Raw genomic sequence first — 13604 nt, forward strand, 5'->3', positions numbered from 1 at the left:
GGAATGACCCTGTTCTTTATAGTCCGGCATATGACAATAGGAGTAATTGCACCCCCCCCCCCGCCGATCCTCCGGGACGACCTTTTTCTTAAAGGGGACATCCTAAGGAACATTTTAAAGCAAACTTGCCAAAAAAAAAAGTTGGCCTTACTTACAAAATGGTGGCCATTTTGATTGACAGGTCAGCCAAAATCGCAGATTTTGCGTTTTAACATAGGACTTGCACGAACATTTTTGAAGTTTTACAAAGATACATCGAAAGATCATGCAAAAATTCATCACCTGTCAAAATTTGAAGTGCGGAAGTGCGTTTTTCGATTTTTGGTGAATTTTTGAAAATCGAATTAGGCCAAAAATGAGGGAAAAAATCAAAATTTTACCAAATTAACCGAGAAAGCTGAAATTTGATATATACCCTATTTTTGACATGCCAAATCGATTGGAAACGGTTTCAATCCGTTTTGAGCAGTTCTGGAGCCTCCAGCAGATTTTTGAAACTCGAAATTCCCACAAAATTCCATCAAATTGGAGTTGTAAAGCTAAAATTTATTCTAAAAACCAATTTCAATACGCTACGAAGTACTGCAGATGAATTTCAAGTCGTTTTGGATCCTTCAGCGACTTTTTGAAAATTCCTGAAGCCTCCTGCAGATTTTTGAAACTTTAAATTTTCACAAAATTTCATCAAATGGAGATGGAAAGCTGAAATTTACTCTACACTCCAATTTTAACAACCTCTGAAGACGACTTCAGGTGAGTTCAAGTGATTTTAGGGCTTCCAGCGGCTTTTTTTGAAAATTACTGGAGCCTGCAGCAGATTTTTGAAGCTTTAAATTTTCACAAAATTTCATCAAATGGAGATGGAAAGCTGAAATTTACTCTACACTCTAATTTTAACACCCTCTGAAGACGACTTCAGGTGAGTTCAAGTAATTTTAGGGCCTTCGGCGACTTTTTTTGAAAATTACTGGAGCCTCCAGCAGATTTTTGAAACTTTAAATTTTGACAAAATTTCATCAAATGGAGCTGGAAAGCTGAAATTTACTCTACACTTTAATTTTAACACCCTCTGAAGACGACTTCACCTGGGTTAGAGTCATTTTATGGCCTCCAGCGACTTTTTTGAAAATTACTGGAGCCTCCAGTAGATTTTTGAAAATTGAAATTTTCGCAACATTAATTTATGAAATGGAGTTTGGCAAGCTGAAATTTACTTCGCAGACTACATGGTGGTTTCAAATGGTTTTGAAGCTTCCAGCTACTTTTGGGAAATTTCAATTTTCCAAAAAAAGTCATACAACCTTTCAAAAAGTTGCTGGAGGGACCAAAACGACTTGAAATTCACCAGCAGTCAACTTCGTAGCGTATTGAAATTAGTTTGCAGAATGAATTTCAACTCTCCATCTTGGTTTGATAAAATTTTGGGGAAATTTCAAGTTTCAAAAATCTGCTGGAGGCTCCAGTAATGTTCAAAAAAGTCGTTGGAGGCTCTAAAATGACTTGAAATCAACCAGAAGTCGTTTTCAGAGGGTGTTAAAATTGGAGTGTAGAGTAAATTTCAGCATTCCATCTCTATTTGATGAAGTTTTGTGAAAATTTAAAGCTTCAAAAATCTGCTGGAGGCTCCAGTAATTTTCAAAAAAAGTCGCTGGAGGCCCTAAAATTACTTGAACCCACCTGAAGTCGTCTTCAGAGGGTGTTGAAATTGAATTGTAGAGTAAATTTCAGCTTTCCATCTCCATTTGATGAAATTTCGTGAAAATTTAAAGTTTTAAAAATTTGCTGGAGGCTCCAGAACTGCTCAAAACGAGTCGAAACCGTTTCCAATCGATTTGGCACGACGAAAATAGGGTGTATCCCAAATTTCAGCTTTCTTGGTCAATTTGGTGAAATTTTGATTTTTTCCCTCATTTTTGGCCTAATTTCGATTTTCAAAAATTCACCAAAAATCGAAAAACGCACTTTAGCACTTGAAATTTTGACAGGTGATTTTTGCATGATCTTTCGATTTACCTTTGTAAAGTTTGAAAAAGTTCGTGCAAGTCCCGCAAAATCTGCGATTTCGGCTGACCTGTCAATCAAAATGGCCGGCCTTTTTTGTAAGTAAGGCCAACTTCTTTTTGGCAACTGTCCTTTAAAATGTTCCTTAGGATGTCCCCTTTAAGAAAAAAGTTGTCCCGGAGGATCGGCGGGGGGGGGGAGTGGTGCAATTACTCCTATTGTCATATGCCGGACTATTATTCATGATACGAATTATCAATTTTCCACAGCTTTCGTCCTCATTTCACTCGAGCTATATCATTTTCTTTTTCTTTGGAGGGTTGAGAAATTGACTTCTCACATCGAAAACAATGTTGCTTTAATTTTGTAAAAATTATCAAATTTTCAACACCTTGTTCCCTCGCCTCACTCGAGCTTTTATTCCTATTCTTAAGAATACATATTATTATGCTTAATTTCCTCTGAAAATTGTTGTCAACATTTTTAAATATGTTGAAGATATGAAAATAAACGCTTTGTTTTTGCACTTGCTTTCGCTTGGGCATATTTGAATTCTATTGTGCAATTTTTAAAAAATTTACAAGAATGGAAAATTAAGTTCAGAAATTCTAAAAGTTAGTATACCGGTGCGAGAATGTGCAAAATAACGAAAAAAGGTGCGAAATTTCATTCAAAAATACCAAAAATCACTAAATTTTGACGTTGAAACTTCTTATATTGAAAATGATTTTTTTGTATCATACAAATTGTAAATTCTCTGAATTCATTTTTTTTGAATTTGATTTTCAAACAATTTGGATTTTGGATTTCAGCACCAACCTTGCAATAGGTACCTAAAACAATTCAAATTTTTCTCAAAAGTATAAAATCATTGTTTTCGAACATTTTAAAATCATTCAACGTTTTTGTTTCCGACTGCCTTTTCCAAAATTTGTTCGAATCACACCCGACTAATTAGCATAAAAAATACTGAAGGGTGGGAGAGGGCCTGTGGTAAAAAGTTGCAAGATTAGCCGAAAAAAGTTGAGAAAAGTTCAGTCTCATCTCTCTGCTTTCTCCATTTTGAATAAAGTCAAAATATCAAATTCCAGAAGTTTTCATTTTTTACTAACAAATAATACAGGAAAAAAACTCTAGATGGATGAGGTTCGCCAAAATTTGGCCAAAATTTGCAGCAAAAAAAACTTGCCATAAAAAGCCAAAAATTGCAGAAGAAACGAAAAAACTTTCAAAATAATTCGTTTCGCGTAATTAATTTTTTTAATTAGAAATTTCGTGACCTATAAACGTATTAACAGCCCTGTTGTAGGTATTTCTTCTGGTAAAGTATTATTTCGGAATTATTTTACAATATTGCTTACCTATCTACATTCTTTCTTTTCTCAAATAAAAAGTTCGTTAGAGAATAAAAAAGTACCTTTAATCAGGAGAAACTCATCGAAAGGCCAAGAACCAACCTACACTTTACAGATCACGTTGTTGCTTTCTGCCTCAATCAATTCATTTCATTCATTTCCTTATCACATCTACGAAAATTTTAAGTAAAAATTAATTAGGTAGGTACCTAATTCAATCCGAAAATAAATAAGAACAAAATAATTCACTTAAACTTATCCACTATAGTAGGTATACATAATAAGCATTGCCATAAATCCATAATATTCTCATATCTCACTCAGATATTCTCGCATCACCGCAAAAGAACCCTGACCTCTTATCACTTATCTTTCATTCGTCTTATAGGTAGGTACTCGTATTTCTCGGCGTTAATGGCTCGATAGCGCGTAACACTTCCAGTAAAAAATAAATATTATAAACATTAGGTACACTGATAAGCAACTCGGAATCCCTTGTTGTTGTTGTTGTTGTTGATAATTTCATCACATCACAATAGCGAGAAGAAGAGAACAACGAGGTAGCTGGTACTGGGCTGGGAGGCTGCAGGGTAAACACACTCACACTATTCAGCTTCAGTATTCGTCAATCGTCATTTCGGCGAGCCCGAGATTATATTATTGTTATCACGAGGCATAGCTTCCTACATTCGCAGCCATACACAACTCGCGGGCTCGCGGTTCTTCTTACCTCCCTCTACCCTGCTGACGTCACCTCGACGCAAGACTCGGAAATGTGCGGTGCATTTTCAACTTGAAATTTATGCTTAATGGTTTAATGGTCAATCACTCGTCGTCGTTGGACTCGTATCGGTATCGTTTCAACTGTCAACGGCTCTCTGCGATATAGTACATAGCTCGAAAGCCGGCTATAACGAAGAGTTGAAGTGGTGGTCGTGTTTTTTTTTCAGTCGATAAAAGTTCTCCTAGAGTGTAAATTTTTTCGCTAATTTTTTTCTTTTTCGCGGAGAAAAATTAAGAAGTTCGGATGAAAAAAGTACATTATTGGGTGGTTTTAAGGTGTCGTTTTAAAATGGTTTTCGTCAAGGTGTTGGTTAAGCGGCTGTGTCGCGTTTATAAGATTACCCATAAGTATTGGTAAGTGTTTTGTTGTTTTGATTTTTTATGATTTTAAAAAAAAATTTACTTATTGCCAGTGCCAGTGTTTAAACTAAATGTGTGGTTTATGGATTTATTTGGGTATTGAAGTGACTGTTGGAGGCTTATTTTTTTTTAATGTTTGAGCGAGCGAGTGTTTTCGGTCTTGTTGACGACTTTATTATTTAGGACTTGGAAAATTTTTTTGTCTCAATAAGGATTTTTTGTTATTACCTAATTCGAGTTAATAGGTAGGTATCGGTTTTTTGGAAATGAATTGGACTTGTTGAAATTTCAGCTGGAAATTGATATTTATGAAACACTTCCCCCACTATTTTTATATCATCTTCGATCTTTGTAAAGTTAAAAGACTCAGACTGTATTCTTACTTCGTAACTACACGTTCATCGTCACCAGAATAAAATGATTACAATTTTAAGTAAAAAGTTATCAATTTTTCTGGTTACACATTGATGATAATTCACTTGAAAATTCTAACATTATGCGTATAGGTGTGTATAAGAATCAATTAAGTATAATGATGTCTTCAATAAGTTCTTAATAATTTGAAAACGATTAATTAGGATTCTGTAAGTAATGATTAATCTTGGTAGATTACATTTAGAGATACATATCAATTATTTTTAAACCAGAAAACGTACATGATTTTAGAAAAAGAAAAAATAACATACCGTTCTCAAACTGTCTTTTTTCCCTAGAAATTGACTACCTATATGTACATACTACATACATATATGGTCCTCAACATTGCTTTTTGTCTGCCTTTTCCCTTTTAGCTTCGAAGGTGTCCCTAGAGGAGAGAAATGGGTCCTCAAAGAGAGGACACTTTTGAAAAAATCTTGGTTTTTTTCACTCCTGTCGCTACCCAACCTGTCTTGGGGCTCTTAGGGTTCTACTGAGCGGTTAAAAATTTGCAAATCGTGTATTTTTGGATAAATTTATGTTTTAAGAATTTCATTCCTCTCCAATATTGGCAATATTTTGCATTGATTAAGCCAAAAAATCAAAATTTATCATTCTTGAACCTGGGGAGATATTTTGAAACGTAATGGTGCCAATTTTTTATTCACTATTGAAAATTTCAAAAAATCGAAAAATTTTTACAAGTTTTTGGCTATAAGTATTTTTCTCGAATTTTTGCAATTGGCAATAATGATCCAAAAATCAGCACCCCTACTTTCCAAAACACTGGTATTTCCCTTGTTTTAAAAATCATATCTTTCGATGTGTTTGGCATGATTAATTCGAAATATCGAGGAACAAAAATTTTCAAAACACGAATAAACAATTTGAGAAACGACAGGAGTGAAAAAACACGATTTTTTTCGAAAATGTCCTCTCTTTGAGAACCCATTTCTCCTCTCCATCCATGGGCACTTCCGGAGCTAAAATGTTTTCAGAGTAACCTTCAACTAGAAGTCAAGGTTTCTGCTGAATTTTGTCCAAATCTGCTGACTTTTTCTGGAAGGGAAGGGGTGATTCTCCCTAACCTGCATTGCTCTTCCCTTGCATTAAACTGAGATTAAATCGTGAGGTATTATTAATCAGAAAATAAAAAATTTGATGCCAAAAGATGGGGAAAAAATTGGAAATATTTCGATGATATTCTCAATAACGATGGTGTTTTGGAAGAAGGGTCAAACTGTATTTTTCAAGATTTTTTTCACTCAGGGGAACAGTGCTATAACAGCCAGAGTTGGACAGATAAAAAGGGCCAAACTGTTTCAGAGCCAAGCTGCATCATTCAGTTTAGTTGTGAGACAGTTTGGCCCTTTTACCTTTCCATCTCCGGTTGTTAGAGCAGTGTTTCACCGAGAGAAAAAAATCTTGAAAAATGCAGTTTGGCCCTTCTTCCAAAACACCATCGATATAGTAGATACATATAAAAGAAAACAATTTTCTCGTCTCGTGTCGGATTCTTAAAATGGGTTGGTTATCTCAACAGAACTATTATATACCTATTTATAATATCAATCTGATTTTGTTACCCATTTCTATATTTTATAATCGGATTTTGATTCTTTCTGTTTTATTTTCTCGTGATGTAAAAAGCTTCAAGAAGTGTAGATATTATACAAAAAATGCAAAAAGCCAATTTTCCAAAAAAAGTGACCTTAAATTTGGCAATCACCCCGAGCTCGAGTGAAATAAAAATTGGGTCATTCCCATGTCAATTCGAACAAGAAGTGGTAAGGGATGGGGTCAGTCATTTTTTAAAAAATTTTTCCTGTGGAAAGACGTTCCGAAGGGATGACCAATGGCGCAAATCGCAGCCCTCTAGCCCTTTTTTAAAGGCAGCCAGGAGGTGTCAAAGTTTTCAGTGAACCTAAAATATCATCCATTTCAGCAGTGGATTACTCGATAACCGCGATACCTACCAAAATAGAACTTTTTCCATTAGTTAGAGGTTTTGAAAGGCTTTTTGGTGATATCATAAAAATCAGTGTTGCCACTTTTTTCGTACAAAAAATTAGCTCGAAAAGTTTCAAAACGTAGTTTTTATATCGTTCCGACTCTCAAAAATTCTGAAAAAAATATATTATGGACTACTTTTCATGTTGAGCAACATATTAAAAAATTGGGATGGCATTATGTCTTAAAGTCGATTTAAAAAAATTGAATGTTTGCGAAAAAATGCGATTTTTTTATTTAAAACACGAAAAAAAGTTTTGATTGGTGAAGTTGACTCATTTGACCCCTATTTTTACGTATCTGTTGAAAGAGTTGAAAAAACCCTCTCACTCGATGAAATGAACTCCTCACAAAAAAAATCAAAACTCGAAAAAATTCAATTTTCAATTTCAAACATCACAGAAAGTTTGAATTTATTCAGTTGTCTTATTTTGGCCTCTTTCTGACGTATTTTATGAAAAAGTTGTTAAAAATCACACTCGTAGCAAAAAAATTAAATTTCGTATATTTTTTGAATTTTTTCGAATTTTGATTTTTTTGTGATGAGTTTATTTCATCGAGTGAAAGAGTTTTTTTCAACTTTTTCAACAGATACGTAAGAATAGGGGTCAAATTGGTCAACTTCACCAATCAAAACTTTTATTTGTGTTTTAAATCAAAAAATCGCATTTTTTTCGCAAATTGGAAATTTTTTAAAATCGACTTTGCGACATGGTGCCATTCCAATTTTTCAATCATGTTGTTTAGCATGAAAAGTCCATAATATATTTTTTTCAGAATTTATGAGAGTCGGAACGATATAAAAACTACGTTTTGAAACTTTTTGAGCTAATTTTTTGTACGAAAAAAAGTGGCAACACTAATTTTCATGATATCAACAAAAAGCCTTTCAAAACCCCCAACTATGGGAGAAAGTTCCATTTTGCTAGGTATCGCGGTTATCGAGTAATCCACTGCTGAAATGGATGATATTTTAGGTTCACTGGAATTGACGTGGAATGACTGACCCAATTGAAAAAGTTGAGTCGATTTGTATTCCAATTTGAAAAATTGTAGGGTAATCTCAAGTATCCTTTTGATATGTTGTACAAAATACTCCAAAATTAGTACCCTGAAAATTTCATAGGGATTGGTTGGTTATGGTTACTTTTTGAATAAAATACATTGTCAAAGTGCTTTTTTGGAACCCCTGCTATACTGACGAAATTATATGGAAAAGCGCAAACCATGTATTTTTTCAATCATTTGCTCTTGGATGGTAATCACAATCAAAAGTGCAAACAATTGTTCGCCATTCCCTTAGTCTATCGCTTGTTTGTAAGTCCTTGATAGTTGATAGGTACCGACGATAAACTCAGGTCATCCAAATTTATAATTTTTCATCTTCTGATTTCTTCTGCGACATCTAAGTAAGACGATTATTTTTGAATGTTTTTTTCTTTTTTTTCATTTCTGAAAGTGTAACTTCAATGTACCTACATACAGCTGCGCAATCGCAAAATGAACGGTCTCCATAGGAATCCAAAGGTCTAAAAATTTTGATTTTTCGGATAATTCCGTCAAAAAAAGGTAGAATGGGACGAAAAAAGACGTAAAATAGTGATTCTAATGGCATATCAAGCGTCATAAAAGTCGAATAAAATTTTTATCATCACTAAAAAACTCAATCACAGAGAATAATAATTTTGGATATTATAGATTGATTTACTGAAATTTTATTAATTCTTGACTTAAATAATAAGTAACTTTAAATACCTAATATAATCGTGTTTTAACTGTTTTATTTAGGTAATTTTTTTTTTTTTTTGGTTATTAATAAGAATATATGATTTATATGATAATTTCATTAGAATATTTTATAATAGGTATTATGTACTTAATGTAGGATCCTAAAATAATTTTTTGAGGCTCAAAAATTTCCCAAAAATGGTCGAAAAATGTATAAGTAGCTAACTAGCTATACAACTTTGGGAATCGTCTTTTTCAGTCACAAATAGTGATTCGTAGAGTTTGGACGCAAAATTTACCAAAAATTTACCAAATTGATCAAAAAATGTAATTTTTGGGGAATGTCTTTTCTAGTCACAATTGCAGCATTCCCTGAAGTTTAGGCGCGATTTCCAGTCTGCGCATTCAATAGGGTGTTTTTTGAAAATTTTGGGCCCAAATTACCTTTTTAAATGCGCAGACTCGAAATCGAGCCCACCAGATTCCACGAAACACTACTTATATGACTAGAAAATACGATTTTGAAAGTAGTCATAGTGGCCCAATCGCATTTTTTAAACCATTTTTGGAATATTTTGGGTCCGAAAATACCCTTTTTCGAATACGTAGACTCGAAATGTCGCCCAAACTTCAGGGAACTTGTCTTGTGATTGGAAAAAAAAATGTCCAATGTTGTAGCGCAGCCCATTCGCATTTTTCGGTCATTTCTCTTTATTGTTGTCACGTGTCCAATTTCAACTCAGCCGAGCACTTTTTTTTATCGTTCGTTCATTCAGAAGTGCTAAAAAATTATTTTAAAATCTCGAATATTTAACGTGTTTTTATTTCATGCTTTGGATTTAGAAACATTAGCGCCTCTTTATTTATTTTTTAATTACATATACTTACTCGCATTACAAAGGTTCCGATCATTCGTAACGTAAAGTAGAAAATACTACTCGTAACATTTGAGATAAAAGTACGTACGAGTGTTATAATGTTAGGTAGATTTGGCTAGTAGGTAGAACTTGAACTTGACTCGATTGGCTCTTACATACGATTAGTAAGTAAGTAATTAACAGGTTTCTTCGTAATTTATTTATTATTACGTGATGATTACCCAGATATTGTTTTTAATATAAAAGATACTTGTACATGCGTTCTTTCATAGGACAATGCGAGTATGTGATTTTCAAACACACGAATCGAATTTCTCATCGTCATCTATCCATCGCGAATACGAATTATTATTTTAATGGTGCATGATACGATTTTCTCACGGATTTTTATTTCTTCATCAAATTCGAAGATTTTCGTCGCGCAGACAATAATTTTTCTAATTGAGGTATCGATAGAAGCAATGCGATAAGATAATGCGAGTGTATCTAGTGTACATATATTATTGTGTCTTCAAAAGAAGTCAGAATCAGCGATATTTCTGAGACTGGCAGTATTTCCTGGAAGTCGCGTGTGAATTATGGTATTGATTTTTTTCTCTTAAGTTGTTTGGGATTAAGTAGTACGATTGAAATATTCAAAGTGATAGTTTCAGAAGAATTGTGTAAGAGGTGGGGTGAAGGGGGTGGAAATGAGATAAAAACAAGGTCACGTCATTACGAAAGAATTTACGAGATAGGTGGTCCAATTGGTAGAAACATTTTTTAATCAAACTGTACAAAATCTAAAGAATGTGCAAAAATAGATCACCAGCTAAAATTTCAGAGACTGAAGTGCATTTTTTGATTTTACGAATTTTTAAAAATTGAAATTTGGGTTAAAAAATTCGAAAAAATCAAAATTTTATTAAATTGGTCCAGAAAGCTGAAATTTGAGATTATACCCTCTTTTTGACCTGCCAAATCGATTGAAAACGGTTTCGAAACGTTTTGAGCAATTCTGGAGTCTCTAGCAGATTTTTAAACGTTGAAATTCCCATTAAAATTTTACTCAACGAAGATTGAAACGCTATAATTTAGTTTATAGCCTAATTTTCATGCTGAGTCAGTTGAAGATGGTTGCTAAAGTTATTTTGAACAACTTTTATGGTACTTTTTGAAAATCTGGAATTCCCAAAATACAGATGGACTCTCCAAAACGACTGGAAACCGCATCCAATCGACTCAGCATGTTGAACTGTGGTCAAAACTGAATTTTAGCTTTCCGCAACTTCATCAGGTGAATGTTTGTGGAAATTAAAAATTTCAAAAATCTACTGGAGGCTCCAGAATTACTCAAATCCGTTCGAAATAGTTTCCAATCGATTAAAGGGGTCGAAAAAAAGATCACGTACCAAATTTCAGCTCCCCAAGTCAATTTGGTAAAATTTTGATTTTTTTCACATTTTTTTAATCAAGTTTTTTATTTTTAAATTTTGACCCAAACTCGAAAAAAATACGTACCTTTTCGCCTGAAATTTTGGCTGGTGATATATTTTCGATTCAGCTTTGTCTGATTCAAAAAAAAATTTTCCTGTTAATTTTGATACCTCCACCTATGATTTTTTTCAAAATTCTTATGATAATTTATTTATAATCTGTACGTACTTCATTCTAGAATTTTTATAATTTAATTTTTACATTTTTTTTTCGGTTGTTCCGTCTCCTTCTAATTTTTTTGGTAGATAGGGTACAAATAGTTGTAATTTATGAGCTCAAAACCCAATTATTTGTATGCAAAGTATTTAAAAATGGCGCAAGTAGAAAATTTTTGTTTTAAAAAAACCTAAAATCGATGTTTTAAGTAAGTAACTGTGCTTAATTTTGAAGTTTGATAACTTTAATAATAAGATAAACCTGTGTGCAAATCAAAAAAATCTTGCATCGATTTCTTAAATTTGTTCTGTATACTGTAACCTGTAACTTATCTACTTTAAAATGTACTTCTGTAAATTTTCGAGCCTTTCATGAATTTCAAGATTCTAATATTTCTAAATTTATGTTACCCTTCCTCCTCTTGTTGGAAGCAATTGTCTAGCAGAAGATAACCTTGCGGTCATTAATTATCTGAATCAAGGATCATTAACATTTTTTCATTTTTTTAAAATTTGAGCTCTCGCTGCACTGATGAAAGAACAGTATCAGGCATTGACTTGTAAATTTGAAATTTTTCCCACATCTTGTGAGGTCATTTGGTCGTGGTTTTTCGCCAGGTTCCGTCATATATGTAGTTGGATACTAAACTGAAAAATGACTTTTCCTAGTCAACAATGAGACTGTAGTGATCAAGTTTTGGCACCCCTGCTCAAAATTTACAACTCTGGGATACCTTATTCAAGTCAATCGTCGACCTATAATTTGCTGGATTTTTTTTTTCAAAAATTTTTATTTTTATTTCGACTGAATAAAGAACTTCCTAGGATCTCGTTTTTGAAAAGTTCTTGGAAATTTTCTTGAGATTTTTTTCATTTTTTCAAGAGAGGAGGTTTTTTACTCAGAAATTCGCGGGAAAAAAAAAACAAAATTCTTTCAATTCAATAATTTTTTGACTATGAGATTATTGTGTTTGGGATACAAAGAGTTTTGAAACGAGTGTGGACTGTGGAGAGATGAAGGAAGTAGGTACAATTGAATGCTTGAAAATTCTTAAAATCATCATTTCCTTCATTTTTGACCGTTTCTTTTATAGTATACCCATCGACTCTTTCAGCTCTGAAACTGAATAGAAGGTTAAAACTATTGTCTAAAAAATTGTTTAAAACTACTAAAATTCACATTGGTCGATTATTTGAAAGAAAATATTCCCAATGCAATTTCATTGAATGAAATTATTAAAGAACTCAAAAAATTAGCTTGACATCAAAATAATTATAAAAGTAAGTAAACGAAGTGCTGGTACTTCAAATTTTAGAATATTTCAACTCCTCCCCCTCTCCTCTCCCTACCCAGTTTTTTTTTAAATTCACTATCACTTCCAATAATATATTGTAATGTCACTGCAACTTTCAGATTGTTCATTTCTAGTCGAAAAAATTGTCGAATCGGATGAATTTCAGTGTTTCAACCCTTTAAAATCTAAGAGAAGTTCTGACCGATAAATTTCAAGAATTTTCGAAATAAAAGTTGAATTGATCAATCAGATTGTGATATGTATTTTTTTTTTTTTTTTTTTTTAATGAATTTAAGTGATACTTTTGTTTGAAAAATGAACGTTTTCCTTAATTTTCTCCTCAAAGATAATGATGATTTTCAAAGTCAAATTTATAGATGCAGACGTAAACAAATATAGCCAAAATTAGTAAACATTTTGTTTTGAAATTTTATCATGTGAATTTTTTTTCGATTGTTTATCTTCATTGTAATATGTCAAAATTGTCAAATTTACGTGATATTCTTTTACCAACAGTAAACAGAAGATTAAAACCTAAACTAATTCAAGACCTATTATAAAATATGACGTAAGTTTGTGGTTTGTGATAGTACTTTGTGTACTGATACAGTAAATAAATATGATGATGATGATTTAATCACGAGACCCATAAAGAAAAAATTTCATGCTTCAAAACACAAAATTTCATCACCTTCTTTCAACAACTTCGACAGCTCGTGAGAAAAATTTGTTGCATCTCAACAAAATTAGAATGAAATAGGATGAAATAAAACGCCGGTGTTTTCGATTTTGATCGAATTTAATTTGGAATTTTAGGAAATTCAGTCCAAGTACTTATAAATTATAAAAATCCTGCGATGCTGTTTCCACGCAGCATCAACATTTTTCAACAGTATTATTATGAACATGAGGAAAACAATGAACATCATTAAATTTTCCATATTTTTAACGATTTCCTTGCGGAATCGATTTTTTTTTTCAAATAAGCCTACTAGTAAGTAATTTTTTCAATTCTTACATTGAAATTAGAAACTTTCATCTCCCATTCAAATTTCAAAAAATTAAAATTTTTACCTGATACCTACTTATTTCTTCATATAGAATTTCAACGCTCCTAAATAAAATTAGATCAAAATTGAAAACCCT

General features: G+C 32.6%; 1 protein-coding gene across 10 annotated transcripts in view; it reads left to right on the forward strand.

The window, feature by feature from the left end:
• LOC135846637 (BTB/POZ domain-containing protein 2-like) overlaps positions 1-13604 on the forward strand; it is a 136954-nt gene that overhangs the window by 79707 nt on the left and 43643 nt on the right. Inside the window, exon 1 of one of the 10 annotated variants that reach the window (XM_065365844.1) lies at positions 4140-4493. The exons of the other annotated variants lie outside the window; for them this stretch is intronic. The gene's annotated coding sequence lies outside the window, so the exon portion shown is untranslated. Of the gene's footprint in view, positions 1-4139; positions 4494-13604 lie in introns of those variants that run through there. 10 annotated transcript variants of the gene reach the window in all.

The sequence above is a fragment of the Planococcus citri genome, chromosome 5 (genome assembly GCF_950023065.1).
Source record: "Planococcus citri chromosome 5, ihPlaCitr1.1, whole genome shotgun sequence".
Taxonomy (NCBI): Eukaryota; Metazoa; Arthropoda; class Insecta; order Hemiptera; family Pseudococcidae; genus Planococcus; species Planococcus citri.